This window comes from Primulina tabacum, chromosome 5, assembly GCF_025594145.1.
Source record: "Primulina tabacum isolate GXHZ01 chromosome 5, ASM2559414v2, whole genome shotgun sequence".
Lineage (NCBI taxonomy): Eukaryota > Viridiplantae > Streptophyta > Magnoliopsida > Lamiales > Gesneriaceae > Primulina > Primulina tabacum.
In genome coordinates, this window is record NC_134554.1 from 28,421,264 (window position 1) to 28,428,294 (window position 7,031).

The following is a 7,031-nucleotide window of genomic DNA, read 5'->3' on the forward strand; positions in this document are numbered from 1 at the left end:
TTGTTCATGTTGTAAATGGACTATTTTTTTTTGCATCCCATGTTCCTATGCCATTTGCACCGCTAAATGGCACTCCTTAGATCCGACGACACTTGTGCAGCCATGGTATAACATAGCTGAGTACTTAGCAACGTACGAGGGCAGATTTCAACCTCTTGCAGATGAGCGATATTGGGATCCTCCAACTTTCAAGTTGCAGCACAACCCGGTTAGACGTGAAAGAAGAAGAGTTGGTAGGGACAGAACAACTCGATTGAGAAATGAGATGGACAGACCGGTAGTTAGCGAGAGACAACATCCATGATGTATTGTGTTAAATTGTAACAACGCCTTGATATGTTAGAAATAAATTGGTTTTAATTTATTAAAAAGAAAAAAAATAGAAATAGGAATATTATATTGGCGACCGAGCGGTAAAATAATACTGCTCGAACACGAACGTTTTTGCACTGAAAAAATATTTCAAGCGCAAAGTCAGTGCAATATACCGCTTGAGCGCAAGGTGCACTAGAAATATTTTCCAGCGCACCGCTCTCGCCCGAGCGAGAACAATATACCGCTCGAGCGCTAGGTGCGCTGGAAAAACTCGAGCGGTATATTGTTGCCGCTCGGGCGCGAGCGGTGCGCTGGAAAATATTTCTAACGCACCTCGCGCTCGAGCGGTATAAAGTTACCGCTCGAACGCGAGCTCCCCTCCTTCCCTTCCCTTTTCTTTCCTTTTCGTTCCCCTTATCCTTATCTCATTGCCCACACAAAATTTCAATTCCCTAACTCTCCAAATCTCTCTCTTAAATTTTTTTCTACAATACTCCCTTCCAAATCACGCTTCAATACTCCGGACATCTTCTCCTACATGTGACTACCTCAATTTCCTATCACCATGGCTCCCAAGAAGGTGAAAGGTAATCCCAGCTCTTCCTCTTCTTCTTTTGATAGAACTCGATTTGTTAGTGAGGCGGCTCAGGCTCTGTATGAGCATGCCAAAATTCATAGAAACCCGATTACCGTGCGGGGATTTCATAGACAAAGGGAGGATCGATACGTAGGGCCTATTGTGTGTTTGGAGAAGCGGGGATGGGAAAAATTTGGAGCTCAACCTAAAGCGGCGGCGGTATCGGTGGTGCGAGAATTTTATGCAAATGCGGGTAAGAGGACAGATGACAAGGCCTTTGTTCGGGGTAGACTTGTGTCATTTGATTCGGGTACAATCAATGCATTTTTAGAAACACACACCCGAGGTCGATGATTCCGCCTTCCAGGCTTTGGTTGCTGCCCCTAATTACACTGTGATAGTCGACACCATGTGTCATCCAGGGGCGATCTGGAAACCAGTAGGGGGGTCACCAAGTTGTTTTGATGAGAAAAATCTGAAGGCCGATATTGCCCTTTGGTATTTGTTTTTGGCAAGGAGAATGATGCCGGTCTCAGACAAGAGTGAAGTACAAAAGGAGCGGGCCGTGGTGCTATATGCGTTATGTCAGAGTTACAACATCAATGTGGGAAAGCTCATCAATTCTCAAATCACGATGAGCGTTCATAATAGACACATCGGACTTTTTTTTCCCACTATCATATCAGAGTTGTCTGCGATAGCAGAGGTTGTGTTCCGTGATGATGAGGAGTGGCTGCAACCAATGAAGCCCATTTATGGACAGGACTTGCAGTGGAAATACGCGAAACGACAGTTAGACCTCAGGACGCATGAGGGAGATACAGGTGGATCGAGCACCGCCGCCCCGCTTCGCCCACAACCCCACAGGCTGTCCCAAAACGACAAACTAGATGAGGCTCTTGCTTTCATAGCTCATCAGGAACACGTCAACTTGAACTACAATGAACATTTTGCCTATGTTGAGTCCATGATGCACACAATGCTAATCCACAGGGGTGTTGACCCAGGGACCATCCCTCCACCTCCGCCGTTCATTCTTCCGTTCCATTTTAAGTATGACTATCAGCAGCAAGGGGATGCATTAGGAGTGCCACCAACAGCAAATGACGAGGATGAGTCGTGATCAACGATTCATGATGCTAGCTGAATGAGGTATGTGATCTCATGCTTTTATTTGTTTATTGATGTACGTTGGAGACATTGCATGTACTATAGTTTGGGAATTTTTAATTTTAATTTACTTTTCGAAGATGAGCACGAAACAAAGAAGAACAACAAATTTGAGGACATGGACGTCACTTATGTTTTTTCCATCTTATCTTTCGCTTGTGTATTTTCTTGTGTGAGATGTGTAAATGTTAAAACATTTTTTGGTCATGTTTGTTTATATGTTTTATTTCAGCTTTGTTTAATTGTGTATCTTTGTTTTTATTCGACACTTATGATTTTGTTCATCTTAGTTACAAAATATTCGACACTATACTGTAGAAATAATGAAAATTAGACCATACAACAATGCAAACGTTAAAAAATAGAAATGATATAGTTACAATTAAATAGAAGAATCATCGTCATAATTAAAATTATACAAATGGCTCCCTGTTCCACAATTAGGTGGATTGCGTCTTCTCGTCCCTCAACGCAATCCTACATTTTCAGGATTTTCCTCGTTCGAGTAACCTGTAAAATTGATAGGTGAAATAACATCACTCTGTGGTTGAATGTCATGCAAAAGATGCTGAGGAACAACATTAAGCAAATTTGTAAAACTTTGTATGTTCGACCAAGACGGAGTTTGAAAATCCCGATGACCAAATGAACGAAAGTCAGCAATCCCTGAATCACTGAACAAACCAAGTTGAGTAGTAGAGGTTCCTGCAATATTTAACTCAATGGACGGAATAGTATTAGAGGTTCCTGCAAATCCACTTGGTTGGCTAACCATATTACTTCCCCACACCAATGATAACTGATGCGAAAAAGGAGAAGGTGTACTGAAATTTTATTGGACATTAAATTGTCCGTCAAAAGTACTGTACGGATATGGTTGAAAACGAACGACATTAACTATAGGTGATATGGCGCGTACAATTATTCTATTATACCATTGTAAGTAGTCTTCGTCAATTTGCATCGATCGACCGTTACGTACCCCTTTAGCAACATACCTCAACTACTATTCCACAACTCAATTGAATTTTGATGATAATCATTCCAATTGGTATTTCGATGACCTATTCTCGTGATATTATGCATATATCATTGTCCACGGCAGCCACTGGAATTTATTGTCGTCTTCGAAATTGTCGCATCACCCGATTAGGATGATGCATCTCCACGATGTCAAAGCAAATAAGGGGACAAACACATCGCCAAATTTTGTTGTCGTATGAATCAATAATCGTCTTTACATCTATGTCATTCTTCTGGTAAACGATCCAATTAAACTATAAAAAATAAAAATGTTCAGATTAAAAATTCATTTAATAAAAAAAAATAATCTTTATTTAATCAGTATTAAATATTAAAATTGTATAATACCTAATTATGATTCATACGATCTAGAGAATCACTTATAATTCTTACAACATGTGTTGGCGAAAGTGTGTAACTAAATCCAATTTTCCACCTACAATTTAACAAAAACAATTACATATCAAAAAATTATAAGAGATATATTTGATATTACCACAATAATTTTTAAATATTACCGTGCACCATATGTAGAAACTGGAATAATAGCATCTGGATCAATGGGATGCACAACTAATGTTAACCCATCTCGGCCGAGTTAACACATTTAATCCTGCTCCATGCCCATATATGCTTATAATAATAAAAATAGATCAACAAAAAAAAAAACATTGTGTTAAATAATCAAATTACATTAATTATACCTGCAGGATATATAAAGGTCCAGCCATTGTAGCCTTCTCTATACGTGACGCGTTACACAACTCACGGTATAGAATGCTAGAATTGCACTACCCCAACTATAAGACTTCACGTTATCAATATCCGTAGTAGTTGCAAAAATATTAGTCTAGCAGACCCTCCTTGATAGTCAGGGAACATTATTTCTCCAATAATAATTAACGCTACACAACGGGTATATTTGACAACATCTACGTCTGAAGTATCATCATTAACAAGGTTAGACATGCAATGATCGTGTAGTGCAGTCATAGACAAATGACCACCTTTCAAATGTTTTGATGCTGGCACAAATCCCAACAAATCCAAACAGATGTGTTGCCACTCCTCAACTTTATGTGACACATCTATTCCAGTTACTGCTTCACCATCAATTGTTAGACCCCAAATTATTGAAACATCTTGTAACGTTACTGTTGCTTCTCCACATGTAGAATGAAACGTGTGTGTCTCGCGTCGCCAACGTTCAACAAGAGCAGTAATCAAATGATTATCAAAAACTTGTGAGCCACATTCTAAAACTCCATAAAAACCTATATGATTTAAATATGCAAGTACACGATCGTGTATATAATTATCAGTGTATGGCTTCCAAATCAAATTGTCTAAGCTCTTCACTTTGAAAATATCATCAACGGTTAACGAACAAACTGTTGACGACATATGTTTCGTTTGTAAATAGAGGACACTAGGGATCTTCTGGACCTCGATTCTCTGTCATTCTGAAATAAATTGTCAATCTTCTAAACTTCGTTCAACGGTAAGCAACGATCTCAAAAGTTGTTCGGTGATGCTGGAAGAAATTGTAACGAACGAAGAAATTGCGATATATAGAAGGAGAAATGAAAATGGAAGGGTGAGGAAGTAGGGGAGAATGAAAGAGAGGAGAGAGTCTCGCAGAGGGATAAGATAAGTGGGTGAGGGGAGGGATAAGACACGTTGGAGCGTAAGCGCAGACACTCCAACGTGGAGCATCGTCCGTGCTTACGAAGCACGGACCATGCTCCATGTAGTCATGGTCCGTGCTTCGTAAGCACGGATTGAAATATTTTTGAATTTTTTTTAAAAAAAATTATTTTTGAATTAATTTTTACAAATTAAATTAATTATAAAAAAACCTTATTCACCACTTAATAAAAACATGCATTTTACATAACTTTTTCTTCAAACCAAGCATGCATCGTTTTTACCATAATTTCATAAAAATCACAAACGTGATGTATAAAGATTTAAAATATCATAAATTTGTGCTCAGGGCGCTGCCAGTACCAAAAGCTCACCCTGGGTGCAAAATGATCTTTTTGCCTCTGAACCAAACTCCTTAAAATATCCCAAAACATATTTAAAAGCATTACTAGACGTAAACTCGAGCACATTTTACAACTTAACCTATTCGTTTTAATACTTGGACCGGGGTCCCGGTTTTAACCCGAATCGAACCGAAACTCAACCAAAATTTTCCCAAGTATTTACCACCCCGTAAACCCATCTAGAAGGTCCTAAAACTTCAAAAATCAGACCCCTAAACTTTCGAATTTTAAGATATCCAGCTGCTGAAATTTCGTGGCTTTTCCTCCAAACCCTAGTGCACTACTTCCCATTTTTGGTCCCTAGCTCACAACCGATTGGTCCAGCCCTGTCTCGGCACTCCCTAGGACACTCAAGAACCCTCTGGACTGAACCCATATCAGCTCCCTGTCCCATGCAGCACCCGTAACTCACACAGCTCCTAGCCCCTCACGTAGTGCTCCCGATCATCACCCCATGCCCGATGCTCAAGCGACTATCCTCCTCGTCCCAGCTGTGTTCGAACCACCCTTGACCGTGGTTCATACCCCTCACGATCTGTTCCAGGTCTCGGGATACCCTTGCACAGCTGAAACTTCCCTAACAGCCGATCTAACCTCACTCATCCGATCCCGCCTAGGTTCGCTCATTCTCCTACTAAACCATATCACACCTCAACCTCAACCATTAGACATAATAACCTTGATCTTAACAGCACTCAGCAACCCATCGACATTCCCCTTGAATGTAAAACATCAAAACGTGAGTAACAAACCACATGATGCAAATTTCATGTCAAACATCACCAAAACGCAGCCATATAAGAAATCGAAGAACAACCGAACACATACATATATTACAGCATACTTAGGGCGTAAGTGATGAGAAAATAATAGTACAAACGTGCCTTTGATGTTTAAGAACAAGAACGAGACGAGAGAGACACCGGGAGGATTTTTATCATGAAGAAATGGGGTGGCCGATGCTATTCAGCTGCTTGGGGTGTTGAAACCGAGAGGGAGATTCTGAAATTGAGGGGTGTTGGCTGGAACAAGCTTTAAGTTTAGGTTAAATGGTGATTATGTATTTAATTAAGCTTTCCTACTGGCCTTTGATATTTTGCTTTAACTTGCTGACAAGTCAAACCCTCGGATACAAATCTCAGAATGTCCCTCTTCATGCCTGGCCACCAATATAACAATTGCAAATCTTTGTACATTTTCGTGCTTCCCGGATGAATGGAATATGGTGTGTCATGAGCTTCCTTCATAATGAGATCTCCCAAAGAATTGTCACTAGGAACCCATAAACGATCTCGATAACGAACTATATCATCCACCTCAGAATATAACTTCCGGCCCTTGGCTTCATCTCTAGCTCTCCACATTTGCAATTGCTCATCGGTAGACTGTCCATCACGAATTCTCTCTATCAAAGTCGACTGTACTGATAATGTGGCAAGATTAGGGGCCTCGCCCTTAGCATAAACGTTGAGCTCAAACCGCTGTATCTCTGACTGCAACGGTCTTTGGTGTGATAATTTAGTGATAACTGCTATTTTTCGACTCAATGCGTCTCCCACAACATTAGCTTTTCTCGTATTATAGCTAATCTCACAGTCGTAGTCCTTTACTAATTCAAGTCATCTTCGCTGTCTCATATTCAATTCTTTTTGGGTGAAGAAATATTTCAAACCTTTATGATCAGTGAATATTTTGCATTTCTCTCCATATAAGCAATGTCTCCAAATCTTCAATGCAAAAATTACTGCTGCAAGCTCAAGATCATGAGTAGGGTAGTTTTTCTCGTGGATTTTCAACTGTCTTGACTCATAGGCTATAACTCGGTCATTTTGCATCAGAACTGCGCCCAAACCAAGTTTAGAAGCGTCGGTATATAGAACATACTTTCTTTGTCC